Genomic DNA, 14,530 nt, shown 5'->3' with positions numbered 1-14,530 from the left:
TGCAGTCATCCAGAGCTTTGAAATGCGTTGCCATTAGTATGCTGATGAGACGCAGCTCTATTTCTCCTTTTCATCTTCTTCAGGTGAGGCTGTCAATGTGCTGAACCGGTGCCTGGCTGTGACAATGGACTGGATGAGGGCTAATAAACTGAGGCTCAATCCAGACAAGACTGAGATGCTGCTAATGGGTGGTTCTTCTGACCAGATGGTGGATGTCCAACCTGTTCTGGATGGGGTTGCACTCCCCCTGAAGGAGCAGGTTCGTAGCTTGGGGGTTCTCCTAGAACCATCTTTGTCACTTAAGGCTCAGGTAGCCTCGGTGGCACGGAGTGCCTTCTACCACCTTTGGTTGGTGGCCCAACTACGTCTCTATCTGGACAGGGATAACCTGGCTTCAGTTGTCCATGCTCTGGTAAACTCCAAATTAGATTACTGCAATGCACTCTATGTGGGGCTGCCTTTGAAGACGGGTTGGAAACTGCAGCTTGTGCAAAATGCAGCGGCCAGATTGGTAACAGGGACCAGACGGTTCAAACATATAAAACCGATTCTGGCCCGCTTGCATTGGCTGCCTGTATGTTTCCAAGCTCAATTCAAGGTGCTGGTTTTGACCTATAAAGCCTTACATGGCTTGGGACCACAATACCTGATGGAACGCCTCTCCCAATACGAACCCACCCATACACTACAGTCAAGATCAAAGGCCCTCCTCCAGGTGCCTACTCCAAGGGAAGCTCGGACAGTGGCAACAAGGGAGAGGGCCTTCTCAGTGGTGGCCCCCAAATTATGGAATGATATTTCTGACGAGGTGCACCTGGCGCCAACACTGTTATCTTTTCAGTGTCAGGTCAAGACTTTCCTCTTCTCCCAGGCATTTTAACATGTGTTTTAAATTGTTTTTATATTGTTTTAAATTTTAAAATTGTGTTTTAAATTGTTTTTAAAATATTTTTTAAATTGTATATTTGCTTTAATGTTTTTATTGCTGTAAACTGCCCAGAGAGCTTCGGCTATGGGGCGGTATACAAGTGCAATAAATAAATAAATAAATCACAGAATCCTCAAATGTGCAAGCTGCTTCCATTGAAAATTATTGTGCAGGTAGGGATATAAAAGCTTTCTGTCTATGGTGTTTGATCTATGATGGCTGTTTCACACATGCAAATCATTATTTGATGCTGCAGTCATCAAGCGGTGAATATGAATGTGTGAACTCAGGCAGGGTCACCAATGGGATACCAACTACACACACACACACACTCTGAAAGACATTGTGATATCACCATAAGCGAGAAACACTAACACACAGACTAACTGAAATAATTTAGAATTTAAATTTGGCCTGCATGTTAAGCATGCATTTTTTCTCTTGTAATATTCCTCCAGATAACACAATAGTGGGAGGGCATCCACGCTACTCATTAGCCAAAAGTGTGAGTGCTGGCCAGATGGTTGGCCTTGGTCTTTGAATAGTCAAGAGGCTCAGCCTTGTGATTTATTGTGGGTTCAATCAGGTCTGCATTTACAAAAGATTAGTCCATTGTTGTTTGGTCAGCAATGGCTGCATGTTCATGCTGCTCTTATTTTACAAAATCCAGATGCATCCATAAATCTCCAGGTGAAATGGGGGAAGCACCAGAAGTAGAAACAGCAGTGGCCAAAGCCCGATGAACAGATTGCCTTGCTGTTCTTTGAACTGCCTCATTGGTCATTTGAATACCTTCTGCCAAATTTGATATAGCATTTCCCATTATGTCATTAGTAAGAACAGATATTTTGAATCAAGAATCCAGAAAGTAGCCAAAACATATTTCCTGAAGTAAGGAATTAATTTCTCTAGGTAACTCTGCAAGCATCCTTCCACTATAAAAGATAATTCCTTGAGGACATTTCAACCATAATGGAAGATTTCCATTAAGTCCACCCAAAACTATCAACTATGATATTTGCCATATATGATTTAGCACTTAACCTCCTGCATCACTGAAAAAGGCTTCAGTATGCATTGCATTGTTTCCCATTAGAGAAAGTTTTTCTTGTTGTAACACAAATCTACAAATGTACAATGCTTTGCAAAAGTGATCAGACACCTGACCAGTGTTGTCATATTACTGAATTACAAATGGTACATTGTACTTTTGTTCTGTATGATATATTATTTTGAAACACTGAAACTCAAAATCAATTATTGTAAGGTGACATTGGTTTTATGTTGGGAAATGTTTATAAGAAAGATAAAAAACTGAATCATGTTGCTTGCATAAGTATTTAACCCTTGTGCTGTGGAAGCTCCCAGTTTACACAGATGAAAGAAATTGCCCTATTGAGCAAACAATTGTTACCTTTGGCCTCCACCTGTGAACCATTAAAGTTGCTGTCACATTCCAAGGATAAAAACCCAAGGTTGATGAAGAATAATTGGTCAGGCTGTGGTTCTGAAGGAAAATGAAGACCAAACAGCATTCTGCAGAAGTGAGAGATAATGTTATACAAATGCATAGATTAGGAAAAGGGTACAAAATAATATTCAAGTGTTTGGATATCCCAGTGAGCACAGTTGGATCAATAATCAGGAAGCGGAAGCTGCATCACACCACCCACACACTGCCAAGAAAAGGCCATCCCTCAAACCTCAGTGCTCGAACAAGAAGGAGACTTGTGACAGAAGTTATAGTGGGGCCAATAATCACTGTGAAGGAGGTACAGAGATCAGTGGCTGGGAGCGGAGTAATGATACACCAGTCAGCCATATCAAGAGCTCTGCATAACTCTGGCCTGTATGGGAGGATGGCAAGAAAGAAGCTGTTACTCAAAAAGTACCATCTGAAAGCACGGCTGGAGTTTGCCAGAAAGCATGAGAGTGCCCCAGCTGCGACGTGGGAAAACACTGCCCATGCCTCAAGACACACTATCTCTACAGTGAAGTATGGTGGCGGCAGCATCATGCTGTGGGCATGCTTCTCATCAGCAGGGAGTTGGGCGTCTTGTTAAAAATGGAAGGGAAAATGGATGGAGCAAAATACAGGGAAATACTGCAAGAGAACCTGCTTCAGTCCACTAAAAAACTGAGGCTTGGGAGGAAATTCAGTTTTCAGCAGGACAATGATCCCAAGCACAAGGCCAAAGCAACATTGTGGCTCAAGAACAAAACTAGGTAGGTACATAACTATCCCAAAAGGACTTAAAGCTGTTATGACAGCAAAAGGTGGCTCTACCAAATATTAATGTGTGGGGATTTAATACTTATGCAAGCAACATATTTCAGTTTTTAATGTTTCTTACAAACATTTCCCAACATAAAACCAATTTCAGCTTACAATAATTGATTTTGAGTTTCAGTGTTTCAAAATAAAATATCATACAGAACGAAATTACAATGTACTATTTGTAATTCAGTAACATGAGAGTATTGGTCAGAGGTCTGATTACTTTTGCAAGGTATATATCTAAAACATATAATGCATAAAGTGTATTTTCACCCTAGCCTGGTATTTACAACGAGCAGGTGAGGCAGTGAACCTCTTTCTTGAGTGTACCACTTTGGGCTGTAGCAAGGGCTCGCAGGACTCACTGTTCCTCCGCACACATACATAATGAAAATAAAATAAACCCCTGCATATAGAAAACTGTGCTTTGGCCTACCCTTCTTACTGGCATGCCAGGTTTCTGTGTGCAAGATATGTTTGTGAGTGGAAGAGCATTCAATTAAGTAAACTGCACCTGCAGGCATAAAGTGGTACAGTCGTTAAGAGTTACCTAGCAACATTAAATAGACACAGGCATCTGCTGGTTCTGAAAATGAGGTCTGGATGAAAATACTCTTTATGGATTCTATTTTTTAGTTGTAAACTTGGCAGGGGGAGGGGCCATAGCTCAGCGGCAGAGCACATGCTTTGCATTCAGAGGTCCCAGGTCAGATCAATCCAGGCAGCAGTGGGCAAGACACCTCTACAAGGCCCCATCTGCATTGTATATTCAAAGCAGTATCGTACCACTTTAAACAGTCATGACTTCCCTCCAAATAATCCTGGAAACTGCAGTTTGTTAAGGGTGCTGTTCACAGTGAGTCTAAAACCCTGAAAAATTGGGTCTAAAACCCTGAAAAAGCCACTGCCAGTCAATGGCTTCTGTAGACACTACTGAGCTAGATAAGCCCATGTTATATGGTAGTTTCCTTTGTTCCTGTGAAAAGAGTTCTGTAATGGGAATGTTTTGAAAATTAGGCCTGAGGGCTTCAACCTAGGACAGAGTGGGGCATTTTATTTATTTATTTATATAAAAAATTCTAACCTGCCTTCCTGTGTTTAAGGATGTATAACCTTCCAAACAGATTACAAAACAACAATACAACATTAACATTTAAAAATTTAAAATATAAGGAAAAAAGCTAATTAGGAAAAGCAAAATAACAGCAGCAGACAAAACATTATGGAATGCCTGAGAATGTGAACTAGTTGAACAAGTGCACTCAACTTTGTGTCTCTTTGACCTTTGTCCTGTTGGCTGATCAAACAGCGATGGTCCAGATGGTGAAAAATGCCTCCTTGAGAGAGGGTGTGGTCCCTTGTGATTTAAAAAGTAGCATTTCAATCACACCTGGAAAAAAAATCTCCTCTGAACCTGGAAGATCCTAGTAATTTTTGGCTTCTTGCTAATATTTCTTTCCTTGGCAAGCTGCTTGCTATACAACTCCAGTCACCCTTGGATGAGACTGAGTTTCTAGAACCTTTTAAAATTAGAGTTCATGACTGGTCTTGGCACCGATACTGTTTTGGTCATCCTGATAGATGACCTATTCCAGGAGAAAGAGATAGTGTGGTGACACCCTTGTTGATTCTCCTAGACGAGCCTTTCCCAACCAGTGTGCCTCTAGATGTTGTTGGACCACAATTCCCATCTTTCCTGCCCATTGGCAATGCTGGCTGAGGCTGGTGGGAGTTGTGGTCCAACAACATCTGGTGGCACACTGGTTGGGAAAGGCTGTCCCAGACTCTCAGAGGTGTCTTACTTACTGATTGATAAAAGTATTTATAAAAGTATTTCTATACCACCACATCATAAAATTTTAGGACAGTTTACAAACACTATAAAAATAAAAAATGCAGGTATTAATTATGATGACAAGCTAATCAAAATAAAAATTAAACAGCCGCAAAGGCCTGTTAGCATAAAAAGGTCTGTAAAGGATGCCTGAAAGTCAAAAGCAAGGAATCCTGCTGAATTTCTGCTGCAAGAGTGTTCTGTAGTATGGGACCAGCAACACTAAATTCCATACTTCTAGTTAAGGATGGTTTAGCCTCAGTAATATGGGGGACAACTAACAGCGCTCCTTCAGATGATCTCATTGATCAAGCTGGGATATATGAGCTTAGGCAGTCCTTATTTTAGTACCGTCGACCCTGGTATCCTCCTGAATAAGTTGAAGGAGGTGGGAATTTGAAGCTTTGACTTAAATGTAATAAATCAATCAATTCTAATGAGGAAAACATAAGAGTTTCTTATTTTACATACAGCACAACATCTGCTATAAGGAAGACATACATATTAGTCCTGAAATAGATTCTGAGGCTGGACACTGGTTATCTGAAAATAAAGTGGTTTTCTTATTTTACTAGCTAGAAAAGTGCCCTGGATATATAATGCAAGCTCAAGGACGCTTAGAGGCCAATCTGTAAGATTCTATATTCTTGCATAAGTAGAAAATAGAGGGAGAGAAAAACAGGATCTTACGGAATTCACTGGCAGAAGAAGGGGTGATGGCCATTGGCTTAGGTAGCTTTAAAAAAGCTTTAGACACAATAATTTTATCATAAGTACAAATAAACTGGAAAAAATAAGATGAATTTATGGAGAATGGGGTACTCAGCTACTACCACCAGCCATGACGGCTAAATGGAAATTCCCCGTGCTGCTGAATATCAAATGTTGGGAGCAAACAGAAGAGGACTAACTATCATGATCTGCTTGGAAGCTTTCTAGAAACATCTGGTGAGCCAGTATTGCAAACAAAATGTAAGACTTGATGGACTATTTTCGGACAAAATTCCATGGGGCTGCTATTCTGTTCTTTTCATAAGGGGCATGCTCCAGATATGACACCTAGCATTGAAAATAGGTCCAGGGGCTAAGCCTGGTGAGTAATTTAACCATGAGTCATTGGGCAGCTGCTACCATTTGGCTGTATATATGAGTGAGTAAGCAAAGCTGCGAAAAAAGCATTGTATCTGCTTGTAGCCTTGTAGGAAACACAGACAGAATTAGATTTCTGGTGGCCCAGAGATTTTACACCAAGAAATTATTAACATCATGGACATGGAACTGTGAAATATCTTTCCCGAGGTCATTTATATTGTGGTCCATCCAAATCTCCTAAGGACTCTTCTCTATTATTACCCTATGTCTCCAGTCCTAGAGTCATCATGAGAATGGTGTGGCCCAGAGGCCTTTTCCTGCCATCGTTCAGAGGTTGTGGCCTTGATCATAAATGGGACACACACCTCTCTGCAGCCAATTGCAATCCCTGCAAAACCTCTCTAGAGGTTCTGGGGATTCACCAGAACCATATGGGATGGGGTGCTGTGCTTTGCCATGTGGAAGAGGGGATACAAAAATTTCCTTTCATGAGATCAGAGATAGTATAGTTGCTGAGGAGAGCAACAGTTTGGGAGGTCTACTGCCTTCATGCCCTGCCTGTAGGCTTCCAGGAAGCAACTGATTTGCCAGTGTAGAAGATGTTGGATTCATTCATTCATTGGCGATCACTCGTGGCCGAGTAAGATTGTCTTCCAAGATAAGGTCTTTAACAGTGGGTCCATAAGTGACTGTGGAGGCCAATTCTGAATCCACACAACCTCCCACAGTGAGGACATAGGTTTTCAGCAGAGCTTGGAAAAGTTACTTTTTTAAACTACAACTCCCATCAGCCCCAGCCAGCATGGCCACTGGAGTGGGCTGATGGGAGTTGTAGTCCAAAAAAGTAACTTTTCCAAGCTCTGGTTTTCAGATGGAAGATGGTCACGAAGAGGATTTGCTTGACGTGCCTTTCGCTTAGCTCGTTTGTCCCTTTTGCCCTGTACTCGTGCTTCTTCAAAGTCCATAGCACCTTTGATAATGGCCGACCTCCAATTGGGACACTCATGGGCCAAGGCTTCCCAGTTCTCAATGCTTATGCAGGGGTGAAGGACCTATTAAAATGGTCCGCCCCAGACGCCTGATGGATCCGGATGGATTCCTGACTGTGCTTGGGGAATTGGAACCTGCTGAAGGTCGCCCGGTCGAAACCCTGGTGAAGGAGTGGAACGTGGGGATCACCAGGGCATTAGACCGGGTGGCTCCGAAATGTCCTCTCCCCCTGAATAGAACTCAGCTAGCACCATGGTATACACCACGGTTGCGTAGTCTGAGACAGGAGGTGAGACGACTAGAGCGCCGGTGGCGGAAATCCCGCTCCAAAGATGTCCAGACACAGGTTAGAGCAGCAGTAGCTGCCTACCAAGTGGCAATAAAGGTAGGAAAGAAGGCTTTCTTTGCTGCCTCTTTTGCGTCTGCGGAGTGCTGTCCCAGGAGGCTGTTCCAGGTGGTCCGAAGCCTGGTCGGTCCAGTTGCTCAGGAACCCTTGGAACAGTCAAAGGCCTCCTGTGACTTATTAGCAAAACACTTCGCCGATAAAATCGAACACTTACGGAGCTCGATCCCGTGCGCCGTGGACACAGTGGATGAACCAGAGTTGGCCAGTTGCATGCCGGTAAATTGGGATCGGTTTTGGCTTCTCCCTTCTGAGGAAGTGGACAAGGTGCTTTCATCTGTGAAGCCAACCACTTGTCTTACTGATCCTTGCCCTTCGTGGCTCCTTGTGAGCTGCAGAGAGAAATTGGGCGAGGGGATCAAAGTGGTGGTAAACGCATCCTTGAAAGAGGGTGTGATGCCATCAGCCTTCAAGGAGGCAATTGTAAAGCCCATCTTAAAGAAGCCCTCCTTGGATCCCCAAGTATTCGATAACTTCCGCCCAATTTCGAATTTACCATTTCTGGGCAAGGTCATTGAGCGAGTGGTGGCCAACCAGTTGTCAGCACACTTGGATGAAATGGATTATTTGGATCCATACCAATCGGGTTTCAGGACTGGTCACGGAACTGAAACAGCCTTGGTCGCTCTGGTAGATGATTTGAGGAGGGCATTAGATAGGGGAGAATCCACCTTTCTTGTCCTCCTCGATCTCTCAGCGGCTTTTGATACTGTCGACCACAGTATCCTTCTGCTTCGCCTGGAGGGATTGGGAATTGGAGGCACTGTATTACAGTGGTTCCATTCCTTTCTCTCCGACAGGTACCAACAGGTAGCATTGGGGGAGGAGGTATCAGACCCTTGGCCTCTCAATTGTGGTGTGCCACAGGGCTCTATCCTCTCTCCCATGCTATTTAACATCTATATGAAGCCGCTGGGGGCAATCATCAGGAGATTTGGGCTGCAGTGTCATCAATATGCGGATGACACTCAGCTCTATCTCTCGTTTAAATCTTCACCAGAGTTGGCTGTGGAGACCTTGTCCAAGTGCCTGGAATCCGTGAGTGGATGGATGGGAAGGAACAAACTGAAGTTGAACCCTGATAAGACCGAGGTACTACTTGTGGGGGACAAGAGAAGGTTGGGTGACATTGACCTGAAGTTCAACGGGGTGAGTCTACCCCTAAAGGACCAGGTCCGCAGCCTTGGGGTTGTGCTTGATTCCAGGCTGTCCATGGAGGCTCAGATTTCGGCAGTGAGCCGGGCAGCCTGGTACCAACTACACCTCATACGAAGGCTGCAACCCTACCTTCCTGTTCACCAGCTCCCACTAGTGGTACACGCCCTGGTCACCTCTCGTTTGGACTACTGTAATGCGCTCTACGTGGGGTTACCCTTGAAAACAGTCCGGAAATTACAACTGATACAAAATGCGGCGGCTCGACTACTTACGAATAGTCGCCGCTGAGATCACATCACACCAGTGTTGTTCGACCTACACTGGCTACCAGTTGTTTTCCGAGCCCAATTCAAGGTGTTGGTATTGACCTTTAAATCCCTACACGGTTTCGGCCCAGTTTATCTCACGGAGCGCCTTCAACGCCACCAATTATGCCGCCCGACAAGATCGGCCACACAGGGCCTTCTCTCAATCCCGCCAACAAAAACAGCCAGATTGGCGGGTACTAGAGAGAGGGCATTCTCAGTGGCGGCCCCCACTCTTTGGAACTCCCTCCCACAAGATCTCCGGCACGCCTCTTCCCTAAATGTGTTTCGGAAAGCCTTAAAGACCTGGCTCTTTCAGCAGGCCTTCGGGGTATCCGGGGAGGGTTAATTGTTATAACAGTAATGCCTCCTGCCCAGTTTTAATATTGTTGCTGCAGATGTATTGTTTTTATATTGTATTATTATATTTTATCAATTGTATTCTAACAAATTTGTAAGTCGCCTAGAGTGGCCATCGGCCAGATAGGCGACGAAGAAATTAAATTTATATTATATTATATATATATTTATATATTTATGTTACATTTTTTTAGATTAGCTTTGAGAACATCTTTAAACCTCTTTTGCTGTCCACTGATATTCCATTTTCCATCCTTAAGTTGGGAGTAAAGTAGCTGCTTTGGAAGACGGTAATCAGGCATTCGAACAACATGGCCGGTCCAGTGAAGTTGATGTTGGAGGATCATTGTTTCAATACTGGTGGTCTTTGCTTCTTCCAGTACGCTACCATTAGTCCACTTATCTTCCCAAGTAATTTGCAGAATTTTCCGGAGGCAGCTTTGGTGGAATCTTTCAAGAAGTTGGGAGTGGCGTTTATAGATGGTCTAAGTTTCACAGGTGCACAGTAAGGTTGGTAGTACAATGGCTTTGTAAATAAGCATTTTGGTCTCCCTGTGAATATCCTGATCCTCAAACACTCTACGCTTCATTTGGGAGAATGCGGCACTCGCAGAGCTCACACGATGCTGAATTTCTGCAAAATGCTGGATTTCTTGAGCTTTCTTTATCCACCAGGCGTTCTTAAGTTCTCTAGTTCTTCTTTGGACCTCAGCCTTTGCACTGACATAGATTTTTTTCTTAGCACCACAGTTAATGTCTTTTTGCCATATCTGGAAGGCTTTCCTTTTCTTGTCAATGATATGTTAAATCTCACTATCATTCTCATCAAACCAGTCCTGATGTTTCTTAGTTTGGTATCCAATAGTTTGTTCACATGCTGCAATAATGGAAGTCTTCTGTTTAATCCAGTGTTCCTCAACATTTTCAGGGAGTTCCGTAGGTAGATGTTTCTTGAGAGTTGTTTGAAAGCAAGCTCGCTTAATAGGATCTTGAAGGGGGTGGATGTTCATTTTACGCCTTGGTTTTCTTCCTTGGAGCCTACATTGAGGAACAATATTAATGGCCATAGTGGATCGAATTAATCGGTGATCTGTCCAGCAGTCATCGGCACTCATTATGGCCCTGGTGAGGAGTACATCACGACGATCTCTGGCACAGACAGTTACGTAATCCAGGAGATGCCAGTGCTTCGACCGAGGGTGCTTCCATGATGTTTTAAATTTATCTTTAGACCAGGCCCCTCTGCCTGGCCCTCAGAACTCTTCCCCATGCCACAACCTTCCCTGGGGTCACTACCCTGTTTTCAATTTGCTGGAATGTGTCTTTAAACTCTGATAATGCCTCTTGCTTGCCTGAATGGAGGCTAGAGAAGGATGTGGGTAGAAACTAGCCTTCTATCCAAAGATAACATTTGTTGTTCTACCTACTTTTGCTTCTCATCACACACACACCACTGGCATATGGTCCCTGGAACATTGCCCAGAAGGAAATGTGGCCCTCAGGTTGATAATCTGTACCTCTGTACCTTTTGGCAGGGGTTGGGGAGATGTGGAATGTGTCTCACTGCATACAATGTAAAAGAGACACACTGAACTCCTACCCCCAGGAGTCTTCACTGTGTGTCTTACAGATTTCTTGTCAAAAAAGGAAAAGGAAAAGATGAACCTCAAGCAACATTAATTGCAGCCATTAAATTATTAAATAACATTAAATCTTACACGCTGTCCGAAAGTATCCTTGCAGATGATCTATGGGCCAAGAAACCTGCCATCTATCTTGGTGCTTTCTAAGCCAGCTTTCCACAGTCTTCTTGCTTGGCCTTAGATGCTTGGAAACCATTTGTCTTATAACATCTATGAGGTTAACCGTTATGATTACCGGAATAGTGTCCTCTGTCTCATATTTCTCTTTTATACGGTCTGTGATGACTTCAGCTAGGCAGAGGAAGAAAGATTCTTGCATGAACGTTGGGTGGCCTGTCTCACATTGTTACAAACAGAGGCTAACTATTTAATTCTTTTTAAAACATTTCTGGTCCTGGGTTGTAATAGTGTCATCTCAATTTAATTAGCATACAGGGTTTTTGTGCTGTTTTTAAATCACTCAGTCATACAGCAGCTGTCTGATTTTTCCCTAGTTAGAAACAGCGATGTGTATGAATAGTTTCCCATTTTTGTACCATAACTCACAAGTGTAGCATGAATTAGTAAGAGGGGCCAAGTTTAGAATATTTTTTGTATTTAAAAAGATTAAATGTAATTTGACTGTTATGTGAAGAGGTGACAATCATTATGTGCAATGTCATAGGCCCAGGTGTCGATGTCTCATGCAATGACTTTTCTGTGCCCTCTCCAGAGGTGAGGGGGCCTTGTACTTGTGTTTCTCAAAACGTCACCCCCCCTACCATACGAATTTCAAAAACTTTTGCAGTATGGGATAGCGGTCAACTACTATGGGGGGGAATGATGTGAGTGTGTTGCATCCATTTATTTCCTTGGTTAACAAGCATCAATCCTTCCCATACATTCATTCACAATGTTGAGCAGATGACCTTATTTAAGGTATACCATTGCCCAGATTGTTGATTTTCATGTCAATTTCTTGACTTTACTTCTCATTTTGTGTGGTAGCCATTGATTTGTTGCTTTCTGTTCAACTCTGTTAATTTTGGGGGGAAATAAAATGGTTAAGAAAACAGATTTTAAGAGTCTTGAATGAATAGTGAGTTTAGTTAACTATGACAAAAATGAAAAATGGAAACTGCTTTCAAGTCGATCCCGACTTATGGCTACCCTATGAAGAGGGTTTTCATGGTAAGCGGTATTCAGAGGGGGTTTACCATTGCCTCCCTCTGAGACTAGTCCTCCCCAGCTGGCTAGGGCCTGCTCAGCTTGCCACAGCTGCACAAGCCAGCCCCTTCCTTGTCTGCAACTGCCAGCTGGGGGGCAACTGGGCTCCTTGGGACTATGCAGCTTGCCCACGGCTGCACAGGTGGCAGGGCACATAACCCCTGAGCCACTCACTGTGAGGGTGATCTTTAGCTGGCCCTTGACACCCAGGAGACACGAGCGGGGATTTGAACTCACAGACTCTGGACTCCCAGCCAGGCTCTCCTCCCCACTGTGCCATACCAGCTGTTATGACAAAAATATGGGATGGGAAATCCACCCACCAGCAGCTCCATTAATTTCAGAATATTTAAAACAAGCAGGGCTAACAGATCATATGAGAACATGAGACAGAAAGCAAGGAAAGATGTATATGCATGGGTTGCATTTGATACTGCTATTCTTCAGGCACAACCAACTTCTGCTTGCACAACTGCATCCCCCTGTGCATCCTCAAAATCTGCTCCAGAGGGTTGGGGGAGCTCCAGAACAGATTTTGGGGGTGCATGGAGGAAGGAGATGAAGGGGAAGTCTGCTTGTGCAAGCAGAATACCACTCACGCAACACTGAACATAATCGCATGTAATTTGGGGGGATGGGATTTTGAATATCATGACAATGTACAGTCATCATTTACTATTATTATTATAACTTATTGCTTAGAAAGTTCTAAGTAATTTAAAAGTTAATTTTTAATTAAATTTTCATTAAATTAAAATAAAAAGCCTTTGAGTACACTTGGGGAAGGGCTGCAGCTCAGTGGTAGAGCTTCTGCCTTGCATGCAGAAGGTCCCAAGTTCAATCCCTGGCATCTCCAGGTGGGGCTGGGAGAGAGTCCTGCCTGAAATCCTGGTGAGCTGCTGCCAGTCAGTGTAGACAATACTGAGCTATATGGACCAGTGGGTCTGATTCAGTATAAGGCAGTTTCCTATGTTCCTTTGTAACAGCTTTTTTGATCCCAACAATGGATCTCTGGGCCAAACTATATGTGATGTTCTTCAGATAGTTTGGTTTGGTCTTGTGTGGCCAATTTAACAAATAGGGTTGTGTCCAATGTTAATCATACTCACAGGACCTGAGCACAAGAGCACTCTCCCCTACTGTGCCAGAGCATAGCCATCATGGCTAGTAGCTTTTGATAGCCTTATCCTCCATGAATGTGTCTAATCCTCTTTTAAAGCCAGCCAATTTGGTGGCCATCACTGCCTCTTGTGAGAGCAAATTCCATAGTTTAACTATGCGCTGTGTGAAGAAGTACTTTCTTTTGTAGTCCTGAATCTTCCAACATTCAGCTTCATTGAATGTCCATGAGTTCTAGTGTTATGCGAGAGGGAGAAAAAATTATCTCTATCCACTTTCTCTGTGCCATGCATAGTTTTATCTGCTTGTCATTTCTTACTCGCCTTTTCTTTAAACTGAAAATTCCCAATGCTGCAACCTTTCCTTATAGGGGAGTCACTCCATCCCCTTGATCATTCTGGTTGCCTTTTTCTGAACCTTTTCCAACTCTACAATATCACACACTATTCCAAATGTGGCCATACCATAGATGTATATAATGGCATTATGATATTGACAGTTTTATGATATCGGATCAAAGGGTAATAGGTTGTTTCAAATTAAGTTTGACACAGAGTAGACATACTGAAATGTGTAGACCTAAGTCAGTAATCTCTATTAATAGTAATTTCTATTAATCGTGTAATAGGTAGACTTTCCTGGGAGAAAGTCCAATTGAATTCAGTGGGGATTATGTAAACATGTACAGGATTGAACTGTAAATTTGTAATCTCTGTTAACTTCAGTGGGAACACTGTGCGGTTTCTTTTGCTCATGTTCGGGAACTCTGGTACATTCACTTGTAGCTTTGGTCTGCAATCCAATTAGGAACCATCTTCATCATAAGGTCCAGGCAACAGGCCTTCTCCCTTCGGTGGAATTCTCCTTGCTGCTGGCTGGCCTGACTCTGGAGTTTGCTCCCCTGCAAGTGATGATACGAAATCAGTTTCAGTACTGCAGCATGCTTTATGGCCTCCTTATTCTCTCCAGCAGACTCCAAGAACTATCCACCCAGTGGAGACAGGTGGCTTCAATGACATTGGGGCAGTGAATCTGTTCCGGGTTTTACACTTACTAGAGAGAAAGTCTCACTGAACTCAAGGGGCAATTAAATATTGAACTTTTGGTAAACATGCTGATGATTGTTTTGTTATTTATTCATATGATTTTATGCTTTTGGTCCATTTCTTAAACTTATTTGCATAGTTGATTGGCTCAGATTTTTTGACTTATAT

The sequence above is a fragment of the Rhineura floridana genome, chromosome 1 (assembly GCF_030035675.1).
Source record: "Rhineura floridana isolate rRhiFlo1 chromosome 1, rRhiFlo1.hap2, whole genome shotgun sequence".
In the NCBI taxonomy this organism is placed as follows: domain Eukaryota; kingdom Metazoa; phylum Chordata; class Lepidosauria; order Squamata; family Rhineuridae; genus Rhineura; species Rhineura floridana.
The sequence above is the reverse complement of the archived record's forward strand: the minus strand, read 5'-3'. Positions refer to the sequence as shown.